This window comes from Stigmatopora argus, chromosome 15, assembly GCF_051989625.1.
Source record: "Stigmatopora argus isolate UIUO_Sarg chromosome 15, RoL_Sarg_1.0, whole genome shotgun sequence".
Classification (NCBI taxonomy): Eukaryota; Metazoa; Chordata; class Actinopteri; order Syngnathiformes; family Syngnathidae; genus Stigmatopora; species Stigmatopora argus.
The window spans coordinates 12,214,958-12,233,629 of NC_135401.1; the positions used below are offsets into that span (position 1 = coordinate 12,214,958).

The 18,672-nt window shown below is 38.5% G+C and overlaps 1 protein-coding gene across 4 annotated transcripts in view; it reads left to right on the forward strand.

Annotated features, from left to right (window-relative positions):
* Nucleotides 1-18,672, forward strand: part of lrfn5a (leucine rich repeat and fibronectin type III domain containing 5a) — a 76,124-nt gene that overhangs the window by 13,137 nt on the left and 44,315 nt on the right. The window contains exon 1 of one of the 4 annotated variants that reach the window (XM_077621570.1): nucleotides 14,715-14,778. The exons of 1 other annotated variant lie outside the window; for it this stretch is intronic. The gene's annotated coding sequence lies outside the window, so the exon portion shown is untranslated. Of the gene's footprint in view, nucleotides 1-14,714; nucleotides 14,779-15,713; nucleotides 15,744-15,780; nucleotides 15,937-18,672 lie in introns of those variants that run through there. 2 more of the 4 variants (XM_077621569.1, XM_077621568.1) reach the window with 2 other exon arrangements.

Below are 18,672 nucleotides of genomic sequence, written 5' to 3' on the forward strand. Positions count from 1 at the left end.
CTGCATGCGAAAAAAAAAGCATGCCTTCGCTCACAACACTCCCGGTGACCGAATGTTGGCTTCCTGGCAACCAGCGAAATAGGATTAAAACTGTTTAGCCCATTCTTTCGGTTTATTTTATAAACAAAAGCACTACAGGTTGTGGCACAGTTTAAGTCTAATCTATCAAATTCAGTAAAGCTCCTCCTTATGTGACAGTGGGACTTTAATGTAAAATTAAGCTCATTAAAATTATTTTTTTCTGTTTGTTGTACATTTTACTATTGTATCAGTTGGGCTTATTGCTTTATTGCTGTTACCCTAGTATGGTGCAAAAATGGTCCCTCGTCAACAGGAAAAAAACTGAAATGGATGGCGACTCAAAAATGTATTTTCTTCTAAAATGGCTGTAAATCCATCAAATGAGTCATGTCAAGCAGCTGTTTGGGTTGGCCTCAGTCAGTCATAAAGTTTTTTTTTTTTTACACATTTTTGCCTCAAAAAGAGAATGAGATGTCGCAGAAGTTCCTAAATGGATGTTATTTGAATATGTATGCCTGCTGCCTGATACATTAAAATAATACTGTTGCAGTACCCATTTGCTATAATAGGCATAATTGCCATCACAGTAGAATACAAAACAAAAGAAGAACATGGTTTGGATGGGACATTAAAATCTGCCCACTTATAACTTTTGTTGTTGGCCTTTTCTCAGTATTCATTGGCTGTTGTAAACCAAGCTTGAATTCTTGTAGTTATCGGGCTTTTTTTGACAGTCATTATTGTGACAGTTTATTTTCCGTACCGCTTATTCTCACAAGGTTTGCAGGTGGTGCTGGAGCCTATGCTGGATAAAATGCAAACTCGAAATAGGAAGGTCGAAACAGACCGGGTTTCTGCATGTAAATATTAAAAGGGAAATTTAAATTTCACGAATACGGGTTAAATAAAGTTATGTAATCTAATCTAAATCTAGAACTGGATCACCAGTCCATGTTTCTTTAACTATCCCAGCTGACTTTGGGCAAAAGGCCGACTACACCCTAGACTGGTCACCAGTCAGCCATAGGGCACATAGAAAGACAAATGACCATACGCACTCAATCATATAATCATACAACCACCAGTGGGAATCAAGCCCGCGCCTAGATGCACCGAAGTCAGGCGAGTGAACCTCTACACCAAGGGTTGGGAACCTTTTTTGATGGGGAGAGCCATTAACAATTCATATTTTCAAACATTATTCCTTGAGAGCCATACTCAGAATATAAAGTAAAAATAGATGAAAATGTGTGCATTTATTAATCATTTCACCACTTTGAAAGTAAAAAAAAAAGTGAATTGTTTTGAGAACATGTTTTAGCAAGAGACAGCTGTATCTGCATATTTACATCAGCCCTTGAGGCATTGAGGCATACAGAGAGTAACGGTCATAATTTTCTCAAGCAAAATATTGTTTTTCTCTTTGGTTTTAATTTTATACTTCTATATTTGTTCAGAAGACGGAACACAGTACCAGCGTTGTCCTGTTATTTGGTGCACCCCAAGAGCGCCATTGCTTGACTGGGACCACCCTTGTAAAATAAAAGGCCAGACTAAAGCTCTCAAGAGTTCTACGAAATCAAGTGGATACCGGCCCGATGGCTCTATCTACTTATAAAACAGTCTAGTGCCGGCAGCTAGTACTGCACTTACAATACCTGTGAGGAACCAGAGACCTAATGGAATCCACATAACCGGCTCACACAATCTTTTAACAACAACATTGGGCTGTGAAAGCTTAAGTGGTGGATAGACTATTCTATAAACACACACAATGCCATTTTAATACAAAATAGGGCTTGATTAGACTTGTGAAAATTTCATTATAATTCATAGATGTTTTTTATTTTTAGATTTTTCCATTCAAATTTTACCTAGGGAGCTGATAACGAGGTTCTTTTATTTCCAACTCTACTTGAATCCTTCATTTTCAATCATGCTTAATAGTAGCACATCATCTGTGGATTTGGACACTTTTACCTGATACCTCATTTACATATCCAGTGGACCCTCATGATACGCACTTCACCTTATGAGTTTTTCACAAAACGACTATCTTCACTTGATAAATGTTATTATGCAATCACATTTTCAGTTTACAAACACGAGAAAAGACTTTCTCTTGCTTGGTGTATCCGTGCACTTTCTTTTGCATTGTCTCAGCTTCCCGCTACATGGAATACGAGGATCTCACATAAACAGAATTCCTCAGTATCCAAGGCAACTAAGGGCACCAGGGAGAGGACACCCTTAATTGGTGGCCAGCCATTCACAGGGCACACGGAGACGGACAACCATTCACTCTCACAGTCATACCTAAGGGCAATTCAGTGGTCAACCAGCCTACCCTATATGTTTTTGGGATCTGGAGAGAAACCGGGGTACCCGGAGAAAACCTACGCAAGAACATGCAAACCTCACACAGACGGACCTGAGATCAAACCCGCGATCGCAGAACTGTGAGGCCGACGCCCTATCCACTGCACCAACAGGCAGCGCACATCCAGATTGGATTCAACATCCTGGACAAAAAAGTCATTTTTTTTGGTCCAACGCCTGTTTTTTCCTGTCAATGACATTTGTGTGATGTATATCGATTTATATGGTTAAATAATAACGAAGCGTTGTGACGATAGTCGCTTTGTGAAAAGCTCGTAAGGCAGGGGTGTCAGACTCGGGTTGGTTCGTGGGCCGCTTTAACGTCAATTTGATTTCACGTGGGCCGGACCATTTTAGATATAATATTTAGATTTTTTTAAATAAATGGATTAAAAGAACTGGATTAAAAGCCCTGAATGTTCAGTTTTTTATACATCTAAAACAATGTTTATTTTAGCTTTTTTATATATATAATTTTAGATTTTACAAAATGATTTTTGAACTAAAAACACAGAAAAAAATGATCAAAAAATTACAATTATTGATTTAAAAGGGGGGAAATCAGGAAATTTAATATACATCTATACTGTTCATTTTAATTTGATCCTAAAACAGAAAGTCGGCACTCATGATTTACTTTCCCGGGCCACAAAAAATAATGCGGCAGGCCAGATTTGGCCCCCGGGCCGCCACTTTGACACATGTGTCGTAAAGTGAAGTGCGTATCATGAGGGTCCACTGTAATATATATAAATCAGGTATAGTAAGGTAAAAGTGCCCACATTTACAGATGACATGCTACTATTAAGCATGATTGAAAATATAAGATTCAAGTAAAGTTGGAAGTAAAAGAATCGCGTTATCAACTCCCTGGGTAAAATTGGAATGGAAAAATCTAAAAATAAAAAAAAACATCTATCAATTATAATGAAATGTTTTCATGTATAATCAAGCCCGATTGTGTATTAACAATGGCATGAAAAAAGGGGCTGCTCTGATACGATACGAAATGTGCGTTTTTGATTTGTTACATTCCTTTGTGTGTGTTTATAGAATAGTCTAACTCCCACTCAAGCTTTCTCAGCCCAATGTTGTTGTTAAAGGATTGTTTGAGCCGGTTATGTGGATTCCATTAAGTCTCTGGTTCCTCACAGGTATTGTAAGTGCCGTACTAGCTGCCGGGACTAGACTGTTATATAAGTAGATAGAGCCACTGGGCTGGTATCCACTTGATTTCATAGAACTCTTAAGAGCTTTAGTTTGGCCTTTTGTTTTACAAGGGTGGTCCCAATCAATCAGTGGCGCTCTTGGTTGCTCTACTGGTTTATATATAGCACTGTATGTACTGTGTATTTTCTATTTTATGATTATTTTTCGATTTAGACCAAAATTCGGATTACGCTGTGTCTCAGGAACAGATTGACGGTGTAATCAGAGGACACTGTATTCTATGGTTGTGACTTGCTTCAAACTCACGCATGACCTTGACCTGCGATGTCACATGGTTGGATGGGGCTTGAGAGAAAAATTGATGAAGAAAAGAAATGGATAATTACAAGGCATTTTCAAAAAGATATTCATAAAACATGTATGTGTATTGTCCCGCTTTATATCACAATTTACTGAAATACCTGTAATATTGCGCAACTCTAATTATGAGTAAATTTCCTTTCCTAAATGCACGGTATCCAGGCTCAATTTACTGAACCTGTGGTGTATTTGTGTGTGAATTGTGGACAAGCGATAGAAGTGTCACATTTTAAAGCACAGCGTGTTGCGATAACCCTTCATAAACACGTTTTCATTGGTTATTGGACTTTGAGTTGCAAAAGGATTTTATAATATTATTCCTATCATTAGTGATTGAATGCCAAATGAGCACACAGACAGCACCTCAAACAAACCGGCTTACAAAATGCACAACTGACGGTGGTGGTGTTTAGTTTTTTCTCAAACACGCATGCTTAATTTCCCTCTTTTTTATTGAAAATTACTAGTGTTGGAAAATAACCTGAAAACATTGATAGCATTTTGATTTTTTTTTAAATGTTGTTTATTTTTATCTGTTATATTACATTTCCATTTACTTTTTCATATTTTGCATGGAAATTTATTCGCCAGAGCTAATTATTTTAAAATTTAGGTTGAAGAGAAAATTGTGCCACTATATACCATCCAGTTGTTATACTGAGTAGAAATTTGAAAAGAAGAGAAAGCTATATGGGGGAAAAGAGGATTGGCAATAAAATTTGTATCCAGTGCACAGGTGTGTAAATTACGGGGTCATTACCACCATAATTATGCTTTAATAACATAGTGGAAGTAATGGGAATGAAAACACTCATCTCTCTCCTTCTTGAACTGCATGTTTTCAAATCCGTTCATCTCTTTCTATTCATGATGTTGCAGCAATAAATCTGTGTGAAGATTATTTACTGTGTACACTTAAGAGATTTGTGGAAATGATCCGTTTTCATTTTGATCATGATGGAGGAATTGCTACTTTGTACGGCGGGATGCATGACTGATGGCCAGTCGTTGCTAGAGGAAAGTGGTTGGGACATGTGACATGCATTGTGCGCAGTGGCGTGACAATGGTAGAACTGATGTGCCTATTTACCCTGGCATACACACACATACGCACACCCCCACACGCATGTACACACAAATACAGATGTATGCTGAACAACCTGTCAGCCTTGCATTAGGGGCTTTTAGCAGCTCTTGGGAAATCCTCATTTCTTGACACTGAAAAGATACACAGTGAAGAAACAACACAACACAATTGGGAATATTTTGTGATCCCACAAAATCTTTTATTAACCTCCTTTATAGAATTTGGTACAACACTTCTCGACAATCAATATTTTATCAGTATTTCAGATGCAGTGTGTTATCAGGTCACGTCCACCTGTGTGGAGTTTGCATGTTCTCCCCGGGCCTGCGTGGGTTTCCTCCGGGTACTCCGGTTTCCTCCCACGTTCCAAAAAAACATGCATGGTTGGACAGTCTAGTGTGTCTAGTGTCAGTCTAGTGTGAGTGCATGCTTGTCTGTCTCCTTGTGCCCTGCGAGTGGCTGGCCACCGATTCAGGGTGTCCCCAGCCTCTGGCCTGTAGTCAACTGGGATAGGCTCCAGCACCCCCCGTGACCCTAATGAGGATGAAGCGGTTCAGACTTTAGGGTTAGAGAGAATTTAGGGTGGGGGTTAGACTTCACGGTTAGAGACAATTTAGGGGTAGGGTTAGACTTTACGGTTAGAGTTAGGGTTAGGTTTAGGGGTTAGGGTTCCTAGTTTATTGATTGACATTGTTGCTAACTATGTTTAAAGAAACATTTTATCACATATGTTAGGCTAATTGGTAGCGTACCTATGTTATGCTAGTTGCTAGCATATGTTAGGCTAGTCGCTAGCGTATGTTATGCAAGCTTCTAGCATATGTTATGCTAGTCACTAGCGTATGTTATGCTACCTGCTAGCGTATGTTATGCTAGCTGCTAGCATATGTTAGGCTGGCCACTAGTGTGTTTTTTTATAATGCTTTATTGAGGTATAAGGTATACTCTGACATAGATGGTTCAGCGTGCTAGGCTCCACTGTCCGAGTTGTGTATTCCGGGAACTTGATTCCAGCTTTGGCAGAAGCTCGAACAAGAGTGCTGGCCGACACTTGAGCCCAGTCATCCACAATCCATTGTAATCCATCCATCACTCTCAAACCTTCTATTCTCCTCGCTGTTATATTGTTATACTGAAACGAGAAGCAACTGACTGCAATTCATCGGTTGCAGGCACTTTGCTCTCATACGCGAGCAAAAAGACTGGCATGAGCAGGCATTTAACGGTTGAAATCGTCAAACATCTATATCAGGGGTGGCCAAGTCTGGTCCTGGAGAGCCCCTATCCAGTCTTTTTTCCATATCTCCCTCCACCAACACACCTGAATCAAATAATCCGGATCGGTATGAAGTTTCCGGACAGCTTGCTGATTAGTTGATCATTTGCTTCAGGTGTGTTGGTGGAGGGAGATATGGAAAATGGGGATCAGACTCTGCCACACCTGATCTAATTTATCATCTAAAAGATGTAAATGTCGATACAGTCTTGTTTAACTTAGATTTTGTTACAAAAGACAGGCTTTAATCTGTTATCGTAAATCACCTTCCCTCCTCCCGACTTGGGTTGGGAGTCCCGACTCCTCACAAATAAAATAAGAGGTCATGTAATTGGTCTAAGTTTCAAGAAGTGGAATCTTTAATTTATGTCAACCTGACATTTTAGTCTTAAAATGCTTGCAAAGAGTGAAACAAGTTCATAAGTGTCTCTTTGACTTTTTTACACTGTAAAAATCTCCATGTGCCATACATACCTTAAGCTTTTGTTCAGCTCCTGATATTACCTGCCACTTTTCAGGTGGTGCAGATCATCCGCTTAGTGAACCTGCAAAATGAATTCAGCTCGACATATCACCAAAATGCACCTGAATGAATTTAACGGTCTGGAACAAACACCAGCATTATGTTGAGTGGATTACCTTTACAGATGTTCGGGCCACCCGTTTCATGAAATCAAAGTTGGCACTGATCACAAAATATATGAGTTAGCATCAAATACATGAAGTAGTATTTAATTTAGGTTTGACGCAGTAAGAGCGAAGTGTTAAAGGAAACACTAAACAGCTCTTTTGTTTCATGCTGACTCGCTTTGCTATTTTAAAGGTCTTAAGTGTCTGAATTGTCTGTAACCTGTTAAGCATCCTGAACAGAGAATGTGATTTTGATGAGTGGTGTGCTCGTTCATTAGGCTTCAACAATTAAGGTAATGCTAAATAAATACCTCATATATTTGCTCATGTCTTGTTGAAAAGGATATTTTTTGTATATCGAGCAAATATCTATATGCATTTAATCAACATATGGTACCACATTATTTTAAAGTGGAACAACATTTCTGAAGAGATTTCAAACACTTCTGTGTGAGTGGCTATTTTTTAGGCAATTGGTTTCATTGTGGTTTATATTCATTTCAGAACTTGACCACTGAGGAAATATGAACTTGTCTTTGCATCATGGCAACTGGAAGCGGGACACCCTTGCTTTAACAAACTTCTTACATTGCTCCCTCCCTGACATTCCCCCTTAATGTCGTCACTCTTACGTTGGTTTTTCGAGGTCAGCCGTTGAGTATATAATAGAATTTTACATTTTACTAAAGTCTGGGGGAGAGTGAACTATAAGCCCAACTTATGAATATTTTATACTTATTCAGAAAAAATAGCCCTTATCATTACTCAGCAGTCATGCATGGCTGGAAATTTTTAAGATCCACATTTCTAGGCTTTAGGGTAGTATGTGACATTCATAACTAAATTCTTATTTATTTATTTTTTTTAAAGAACTGAATATGGTATTTTGTAAGACTACATTGTAATCTACCCTGCGTAAAAGGATGTAATGGAATCTTTTCCTTAGCGTGGCAAAATAGACTTGCTTTCCTGGGTGATTATTTTGAGAGTTCAGATTCCATCATGTATAAGTGATATGTGGTGATGTGTATGTGAATGTCTATCAAAATCTTTTTTGTTTGGGAAGCAGTACCTTTTTTGGGGATAGGGTTGTTTTCAAATGTGAAGCCATTTGTGACGATGTGCATCGTTCTTTTGGTAGTGTGAATACAGCTCTCTTATGCATCCAAAAATATATTTCCTATGAATTGTAGTCAGCCCAAGCGTTAGCTAAGCGAGAACCTGCAACCTATCTTTAGGGGAAGTGGGACACGGGGGAGAGGATCAGCACAACACATGAGGCGGGATCCGTGAATAAGGCAGAGATCGGTACTGTGTTGTGTGTTTCAGTAGCTCTCAGCGTCAGACAGGAGAGATTCAAAGATTTCTCAAGCATATTTGAATGGTTCCAAAAACTACTCCAACCCAGTTTTTAAGCAGGGAATAACAATGTAGCTTGATTAAAAACTCAAAAAGTGGAATTTGTATGTGTCCGCTCTTTAAGTGAATATAAATTTTGAAAAAGGAGGTGTGCATTTAAATTCATTATTTTTTTTAATGGTGGTTGATTTCATAGTCATGACACAAGCCTCAATCCATTCCTATTAAAGCTTGATAATCCTCCCAAGGCTGTGGTTATCCCTGTGGCTGTGGCACCTTTTTATACCACATTTTCTTTTCCACTCATTCTGTCAAAAATATTTGGATAAAGCACTCCATGAAATCCAGCTTCTTCCTCAGAGGATTTTTGAAACTCGCGAAGGGTTTTGATGACATATGTCAAGGCAGCAATGTAGCCCATGATTGTGTAGTTTTCTAATTTAGATAAAAAGGAATTGAAAAGGCTGAGGAAATCTTTGGTCGTATTTTGAGTTACCGAAAACAAATAATCAGGCTGTTAGCCCTTTAAATCTAGTATTTTTGAGACACTTAATACTTTCATTATATATAGACCATACATTAATTCACCGCTTATCCTCACAAGGGTCGCGGGGCGTCCTGGTGCCTATCCCAGCCAACTACGGGCACCAGGCAGGGGACACGTGAAATTAGTAGTCAGCCAATCCTAGGGCACAACGAAGGGCAATTTAGCGTGTTCAACCAGCCTACCATACATGTTTTTGGGATGTTGGAGGAAACTGGACTATCCGGAGAAAACACACGCAAGCCCTGGGAGAACACGCTAACTCCATATCGTGAGGACCCACCTGGTATCGAAACCTCAACCCCAGAACTGTTAAGCCAACGTGCTAATCACTCCCACTAAATATATACCATAATCATTCGAATCATTTCAATCTGTGTGTAGTCCATTGGTAGATAGATGGGTACACGGTCGATTGGTCGCCGGTCTTTTGGTCGCCGATCTTTTGGTCGCCAGTCTTTTGGTCGCCCGGAAGGTTATTGATAATTACCATTTAAATCGTTGCTCAAATTCCCTAAATACAAACAGCGAATTACTATTTAGTCATACTTAATGCCCTATTAATTATTAGGCTAAAGAAAAGCTCAAAATTTCCCGTACTTTTATTGTTTTTTGTTGGAGAACTTCTTAAGACCCTGACTGACGTACCTTCCTAAGGGGACAACTCATGTACATACAAACTCTTATACACTCACACGTCGGCTCAGTGAAACTGCTCATGGCCATTGTTGGCTTTTATTGATGCGTAGACCGTGTTGTTTTACCTTGTTTTGTCGCCGGTCTTTTGGTCGTCGGTCTTTTGGATGCCGGTCTTTTGGTCGCCCGTTGTCGTGGTCCGGGCGACCAAAAGACCGCGACCAAAAGACCGCGACCAAAAGACCGGTGACCAAAAGACGGCGACCAAAAGACCGGTGACCAAAAGACGGCGACCAAAAGACCGGCGACCAATCGACCGCACACGAGATAGTTGTGTTCTAGATGCAAATAGTAAAAATTACTGTTAATGTGATATGCTTAACTCTGCCTTTCACATCTCATTCGGCCTCATAGAGTTAATAGAGAAAATACTGTGGCTCAGCAGCACAGGGCTATCTTTCTCATCAGTACAATTTAACATGGTCTCAGGGGGCTATGTTCAATAACTGGACAAACCCACTTTACCTTTGAGCCATGCCGGGTGAGTTTAGAGGGTATCTCAATTGACTTTTTTTCCATCCACAGCTTGTAACTGTCATAAATGATAAATGAAGTTCATCTCCTCAGAGTGCCAAGTGCTTTACACGTCTGTTGCTTTTCCGTGAACGGTAGCAACACAAATACATTTTCAGCTTCAAGCTAGAATTCCAAGTGTGTTGAATGAAATAAAATATGTCTCAACAAATCTTTATGTACACATTGATGTGATTTATCCATTCTTCAATCCATTATGTGCTCCGGTTATCTTGATCGTGGGGTTGCTGGAGCCTATTCTCACAATCGACTGTGAAAAAGTAAAAAACAAACCCGTAGTCATGTCACTTATAGCAAAAGCCAGCTTCCGTTCACTCCCCGATGTTTATTATTAAGGGTGCCATGAAAGCCTCCATGTTTTTCATCCACCATGGAAAACCCCATATAAGGTATATCTGATTCATTCATTCATTCATTTTCAACACCACAGCAGAATTCGGGCACAAATAAAGACAGACAGACCATTCGCACTCACATTCACACCTCCTCCGAGTGAGAATCGATCCCACACTGCCCCCATCAAAGTCAGGTGAATGAACCACTACTCCACCGGGTAGCTAGAAATTGTCAAATTAAAAGAAATACATAAATAGAACAGCATGAGTAAACAGCTAGGTGTCCATGTCGGTAGGGGCATGGCCTAGAAAGTAACACATATTGGCTATTTTTAAAGTAAGTGTACGCTATAATGATTGTACTACAATAATAATAATTATAATATAATATAATCGGACATAGGCCCTGTCGTCATCATCAACAACAAAAGCCTACTTGTCATCACACCCAGAAACTGCGCATGACAAAATTGGTAAATTATAGCAATAACAATAATAATAGTAATAATAATAATAAAAATAATAATAATGATAATAGAAATAACAACGACAACACCAACAATAATAATAATGATAATAATAATAATAATAATAATAATAATAATAACAATAACAATAACAATAACAATAGCAATAGCAATAGCAATAGCAATAGTAATGGTAATAATAATAATAATAATAATAATAATAATAATAATAATAATAATAATAATAATAATGATAATAATGATAATAACAATGTTTACCTTCACCCAACTGTCACTAACCGATGGTGTTGCCGTTCAGTGTAAATTCTAACTGCACCAGGCTGTCTCAATATTGTTTTGTTTTTATGGTGCCATTTCACAGTTTGGAATGGGGCTCTATGGAAGATTGCTCTGTTTTGAAGCCAGCCTCCTGTGTCAATCTACGGTTCTGAAGCATTTTATTTTCCCAGATGGGAGATTGTGCCTTCTGAACATATGTAGGGATAAACCCTGAACCGGCTGCCAGCAAATCAGAGGGCATATAAAGACTAGCAGTCAATCCCAATCACATCCAAACTGACTTTCAGAAAACTCACATCCAGTACATTTCTTAAAACATGATCAATAAAATAAAACAACACAGATTTAGAACAAAAGTGTTAATGCATATGATTTTGCTCCTCTAAGATATTTTTTTTGTAGTTTGTCTACTCAGGAAAACCTAAACAGGCACACCTATGAGAATTTGCCAGTGTGCCTCTCATCTTGTATCATATTATTGTACTAGTATTCTAGGATTCTGGATTTATTCCCATTATAGTATGAAAGGCATCAAAATTATACTCTAAAATAAATACTTTCACTGTCCACTGGGACACTTTCATCTTGAGCTTACAATCAGATGATCCATTTGCCAAGCTTTCAAACCAATAGAGAAATAATAATCCCTTATTTTGTATACCAAAATGGATGCCAGATTTACTGAGTTAAAGAAAGTTCTTTCATTTTGTTGGCTGCCCAGTTCTTCGTGCGTGTGTATTTTTTCATTGTTGTTCAATTTGTCTGATCAGATTTCAGCTTCTTTGTGCCTTAATTTTGTACAAGATCAAAATATAGACTAATCTCGATTATCTCGAACCTTTTTGTGTTATTTCTCTACTGCTCTGATTATTGTAGCAATTATGTGTCAAAGCAAGGCAAAGCATACTGTCTGAAACGCTCAAAAAGTCCTAGCAGACTTTTCAAGATAGACTGAAGATTCATTTATCAACACTTTTGGTAGCTGGCTTGCTTCATGCCCTGAAAGGATTTACGGGTATTTAATAGCAGCGTAAAAACCACTGGAAGGGTATTCAAATATTTAGTTTTGCTCAACCTCTGCAACAAAGGACACGCAGTATTTCCACTTTTGGCTGATTTAATTAGACACATTCAAGGAAATGCCACAGTAGTTCCATCAAGACTTTTGTCAAAAGAACATTTGTGGTCCTTTAACTTTTCATTGCTACTTTATTTGAATGTAGTTGCAGCTGGCGCATCCCTCAGAGATACCATTATTCTTTCTGTACAGTGCATGTGTTCGTTCAGCAGGCACAAGGCTTATTTGCAATTCAGTTTTATAGCTGCTCAATGTCGGAACCTCACAGCGGTGAAACATGATGTGCTTTTCCTTCCTGAAAATCCCTATTTATGCAAAAACAGATGTGAAAAGCATAAAGATCAGAAAATCCTTCTGTTTCTCAGTTTTGCAATCAAGTGTAGTGGTGCACTATAATGGAAAAATATTCTAATTATGTGTTGAATGATTTTTTTGTCCCATTTGAGTTAATAAATCAAAATGACGATTCTGTGGAATTTGTCATGGTGTTTTGGATGATTTAAAATGAGATTACACGAATAAATTATATGATTTTGTGCATGTTTCTATGATGAATGTTTTGTATGTTTAACATCATTACAATCTGAAACATTGCCCTTCTTTCTTCAGGTAGTTTTACATTACAACTACTATGAGTTGTAGTTTTATGGTAGTTTTGTTTTAAATTGTGAAAATAGATATATTCTTAACTCTTGTATGCATGTATGAATAAACCTTCACTTCAGAAACTTGAGAGTTTCAATGAATTTGTCACTAATCCACGTCCATTCCCTTTAAGGTGGGAGGCTAGCAGCAAATATTTTTTTTCTAGCATACTTGGCCAATGAACATGATTCTGATATGTTCAGTGACTCATCTTGAATTACTACACTACTTCAGTAGACCTTGAGTTGGGTCAGTATTGAAAGGTATTCAAATAGTTTGCGATTTTTGTTGTTGTAATTCCAGTAAGTCATCGTCATTTGAGGTTGGTAAATGCTCCCATACTAAATTACTCTTGTTGTGTTTACAAATTCATTATATAATTCTTGTGTGAGTACAAATTAAAGATCTTAGCGAGTAACATGAATACACACATTTGGAAATGACTGAGTTCAATGATTTAATCGTAGGTTTTGTATATTTGTTTTGTAAATCAGATGAACGCATGATTGCTCAAGACTGTTTGCTGAGGGGTTTTGTTTACTTCCTACACCAGGCTTCGACTGAAATATATAAGCATTCAGATGTCTCAGGCAGTGCCCAGATACTCTATATATAGAATGCACAGATGTGGATGAAAGATGTGATGCATTGCCACAACCAGAGGCTGGTTAACACCACAGGTGACATCCCTGAGGGTTTGTCCAATTATTTTCTTTTACACACTTTTGATTTGGCCAAGACTCTTTCTAGCGGCCCTCTAATTAATTGAGTTTGACATCCCTACTATTCATTCATTTTCTGAACCGCTTATCCTCACAAGGGTTGTGGGGGGTGCTGGAGCTTATCCCAGCTAACTATAGTCTATGAGGAGGGGACACTCTAAATTAGTGGGCAGTCTCCGCAGAAGGAAATGGACAACCATTTACTCATACGGTACTCGGACGTTTCGTCGAAAGACGTTTGGTCCCTGGACGTTTGGTCGACCGGACGTATGGTCGACCGGACGTTTGGTCGACCGGACGTTTGGTAGAATGGACGTTTGGTTGAACAGACGTTTGGTAGAACAGACGTTTGGTAGAACGGACGTTTGGTATAACGGACGTTTGGTAGAACGGACGTTTGGTAGAACGGACGTTTGGTAGAACGGACGGTTGGTCGCCGGGTTGTTACTGTTGAAACCAGCTCTCAAAATTATAATCATGAGAGAGAGAGTTTAATATCTAAATATCTAATATCAAAATATCAACAGTAAACTCTCTGTCATAATTTGACAGCGAGCGAACCCGGCGACCAAACGTCCGTTCTACCAAAAGTCCGTTCTACCAAACGTCCGGTTGACAAAACGTCCGGTCGACCAAACGTCTGGGGACCAAACGTCCGGGGACCAAACGTCTTTCGACGAAACATCCGGTCACGTACTCATACATAGGGGGAATTTAGAGTGTTCAACCAGCCTACCATGGATGTTTTTTTTGGGATGTGGGAAGAAAACCCACACATCCCTGGGTAGAACTATTATGTACATTAAAATGTGCTTGCTCACTGCGAGCCCAAGGGAAAATTAGAATTTTTAACATTATTTAATGTAAAATGTTAATCCATTTTTCAGTAATAAGTGGTACTACTTTGAAAGAGTCACATGAAGTCCAACCTCTCATAAACCATACCCTTTTGCTAATCTCAGTTTTGTTTAGTCCAAAGTCTGTGTGAAAAGTACATCACCTCAAAATCCATAATGAGTTCCCTAGTCCTAACTCTTCTGAAACTCCTGCCAGGTCTTTGAAAGGAAGTTGGACATGCTGTCATCAGCAATGTTCAGTTCCCTCAGTAATGCATTGTCTGCAAATAGGAGCCATTGACGTTCCTCTCATCGATTTTTCGCCAACCTTCATATTAGGTCAGTGAACATAAATAAATTAAAAGTCTAAACTGTGTAGTAGAGTCTTGTAAAAATGGAAGTCCCATTCCACCCTTTTCTTTGCTGAATTGCAACATCTTATATTCTGGTCCACTCTCCTGATAATGATCAATCAATTAACTGTTTGGGTGGTATTGTTGAAAAAGTTACATCCGCCATGGGATCACTTAACCTGACTGACTCGATCCATTGATTTTAATTCTGGCCGATGGTTTTCATACATTGTTGCAAAGATGTAAAGTTGTGAAAAACAGAATTTCTGAAATACTTTGGGAAAGTCTTCTTCTGCTAAATTTATTATCAATGTACCAAATTGTCATTGTGTGATAATTAAGGTTATTCTCTTCTCGTATTCATCCTTTTCATCATTCGCAAGGCTTATCCTTGCAAGGGTTGCGCTGAAGTCAGGCGAGCGAAGCATTGCACAATAAGGTGGCTCTCTTCTCACATGTGATGAATTAATGAATTCTTATAGTATTTGTAAGACATATTTTTGCAAATATGGAGGTGAATAATTCGTAATCAATATTTAGAATAGAGACTGGCGATAACTACCACATTTAGTTTGTCTTTCCCAAGTTTCAGGATAGTCAAGAGTTAGTCTTGTAATGTGTACTCTAAGTAAGCAGATAGGAGGCTACAACAATGAGTATGTTCTGTAAATTATATACAGTAGTACGTCTACTTACAAATGCTTTAACTTACAATTTTTTCCGGTTATGAAACACTTTGATATGTTAATTATTGTTCCAAAAACAATAATATTTTCAAGATATTAAACATCAAAATGTCAGGAGCAGCTTGTTTGTCCCTCCTGGCTTGCCGTTAGGCTAGAGCAGCTGCGAGTGATTCTTGATTACTTCCTGATGTGGGTATTTAAGCACTACGGAAGTGGTAGTCATTGTCGGATAGTACTGCGTGATACTGCATACATCGCTGCAAAGGTACTGTTCTCCATGCTCCGGTTTTGTTTAGTTTTTGGGATGTACAAGTCCTTGTTATTTTGTAAGGCGTTTTGAGTCATTAAAGTTACTATCATGAGCCCAGTTCGTCTCGTCCCCTCCTGCTTCCCCGCTACTGGGTCCAAATCCCTCCGATTGCGCCACGGCGTCTCGGCGCGATCGTAACACAAAAGAGGTATAGCATATATACTTTTATCATTTTTAAAGGGTTTATAGTGGCTAGTATTAAAGATTGCAGAATGAATTATGCAAATTTAATGTAAAATGCTGCTTACGAAAAATCCAAGTTACTTAACAAGATTTGGAACCAATTAATTTCCTAAGTAGAGTTACCACTGTACATCTCAAGTAGCATTGGATTGATGATTTTTTTTCTAGATTTTCATGCTGTAGCACTTGTTTGTTGAGAATTTTATGTTGTTTGTAGTCCAATATTTACATTTTTATTTTCATTCCAAAATATGTCTCTGACAAACTCAACATAAAAATCCAGTCACAGTTCTTATTCATGGTCATTAGATTCTGTTTCCTTCATCTTGTCGAAATTGTGCTTGCAAATAGAATCTCTTTATCAAAACGTCTTATTGGCTGTTAATGGCTCATGAAAATGTTTGTGTGAGAATTTGAGCGTGCGTAACTAATGTTGAACGTTTGGGTTTGTGGTGGGCAAAACATTCATTTTTGTCTTGTAGGCAAACACACAAATATTTTTGCAAGCCTAAATTTGTATTGGCTGAGCACAATTTGTTCTTGCAAACAAACATTCTCTTGATCCCAGAGTTGATAGGCGTTAAATTTGTCCAGTATCATTATTATTTACAATTTATTTTACTCTGCTGCTTTTTGCTTCAATTTACATACACTGAATGTCATTGAGCCGTTGACACCAAATTCCCTGAAACCAATTAGAGAAACAGAATAGAATCCCAATCCATGTGATACTTGAATTATTATCTCTTTTCTACAACAACATCTTTTTATAAATTTGTTATGGACAGTCTTTTATTAGTACCATGGATCTGTTCTGGTCTGTTCATTGACAATTTAAAAACCCCATACACAGATAAACACATCCCCGTGGTTACTGACCTGTATTAATAATTCAGAAGACTGACTTACTGCCTGCATGCCAATTGTTGCAATCAATGGACAGTGTCTACTAGCTATTGCTGAGCTTTGCAGTTTCACATCATTAAAGCTTCTCAAAAGAAAATACCCTTCGCTTTTGTCCGTGACCGGACGTTTGGTCGCCGGACGTTTGGTCGCCCGGACGTTTGGTCGCCCGGGTGAATATAATTTTGAGAGCTGGTTTCAACAGTAGATATTTAGATATTAAACTCTCTCTCTCATGAATATAATTTTGAGAGCTGGTTTCAACAGTAAACTCTCTGTCATGTTGTCAAACGTCCGGCGACCAAACGTCCGGGCGACCAAACGTCCGGGCGACCAAACGTCCGGGCGACCAAACATTCTGCGACCAAACGTCTGGGGACCAAACGTCCGGGCGACCAAACGTCCGGGCGACCAAACGTCCGGCGACCAAACGTCCGAGTACCGCTTTTGTCTTGTAATTTTAATAAAATGTGTTGTACAGTCATGTACATGTACGTGTGTGTTAATGTATTTGCTTTCATGACTTTCATGTTTGAGGTTTTATTAAATCTTTTACTGCCATTGACAATGATGGATCTGTAATTTTGTCTTTTTTCAATTGGTCTGCTGTGTCGCCATCCAAAGCATTTGAACTGGGAGGGTTTACAGCAAATGAACAAATGCCACCCTCCCAGTTCAAATGAATTAAGAGTCTATTGATGTCAATGGCAGCAAAGGAAATAATATCAATGGCACAAAATACATAGTTTATTGCCTGAAGACAGAAAATCCCATGAACAAACGGCAAGTAAAAGTGGCATGTGAATTCACACATGTTCAAATGTGTTCAGACCATGATTGATGACATCGAAGTGACATATTTTGCTGGTACATACGCCCGCCCTCTGACAGAAAGACTACGAATGTGCACCGTCTGTGTACATTGCTCATGCTGTTAGCACAATAAACACATGAAGCAGAATTCCTGTAGTAAGGCTATTTGAATAGGCTTCCTCTGTGTTGTTAAATTATATGTTCCACGCGTAAGGAAATCATGCTTTTTCTCCTGAGTTGTAATATGCATATTTTTGTTGGGGGCCCATATTCCTTAAAGGCAACCCTTCATTTTTTTGGATGTGATTTTCAAATGAGTAGCTCTCTAGTGAGTACCTTTCTCCACATAGGCAGGTTCAAACTGAAAAGGCATTTTTGTAATTTCTCTGAGCTAAAAAGTGTCAGATTCGATTGACACAGCTCTCAGGGACATTCTCATATCATACTGATCCAAGAAATAAAATATCATGAGAAAAAGTTTGCTTATCTTTTTCCAAGTCTATCATTCTTCTGATATTGAGTCCAGCCATTTTGAATGAGTTCTTGTTGTGAATAAAGCGTGACAAGGTACCATAATTGGATTTCCAATTTTTGCATCGTATACATAATATATATTTATATTTTAAGACGACACATTGTTTATGTTTCCACTAGACAACAACTAAGTCATTATGTTACATAACCACTGTTATATCATGCATTTAATTAACGTGGAATTAAAAAATGTCAGATACCTGGGAACATCTGGGTAGATTTAATCTTCCAGCTGGCTCATTGGAATGGCCTTTAGTAGGATTAGTAAGAGAAATTCGAGGGCATCGGCCATCAGATTGAGGAATGTTTGTGTGGACCAGACTTGACAGAGTATTCATTCATTCATTTTTTGAACTGCTTATCCTCACAAGGGTGTAGCCTATCCCAGATAACTATGGGCACCAGTCGGGGGACACGCTGAATTGGTGACCAGCCAATCGCAGGGCACAAG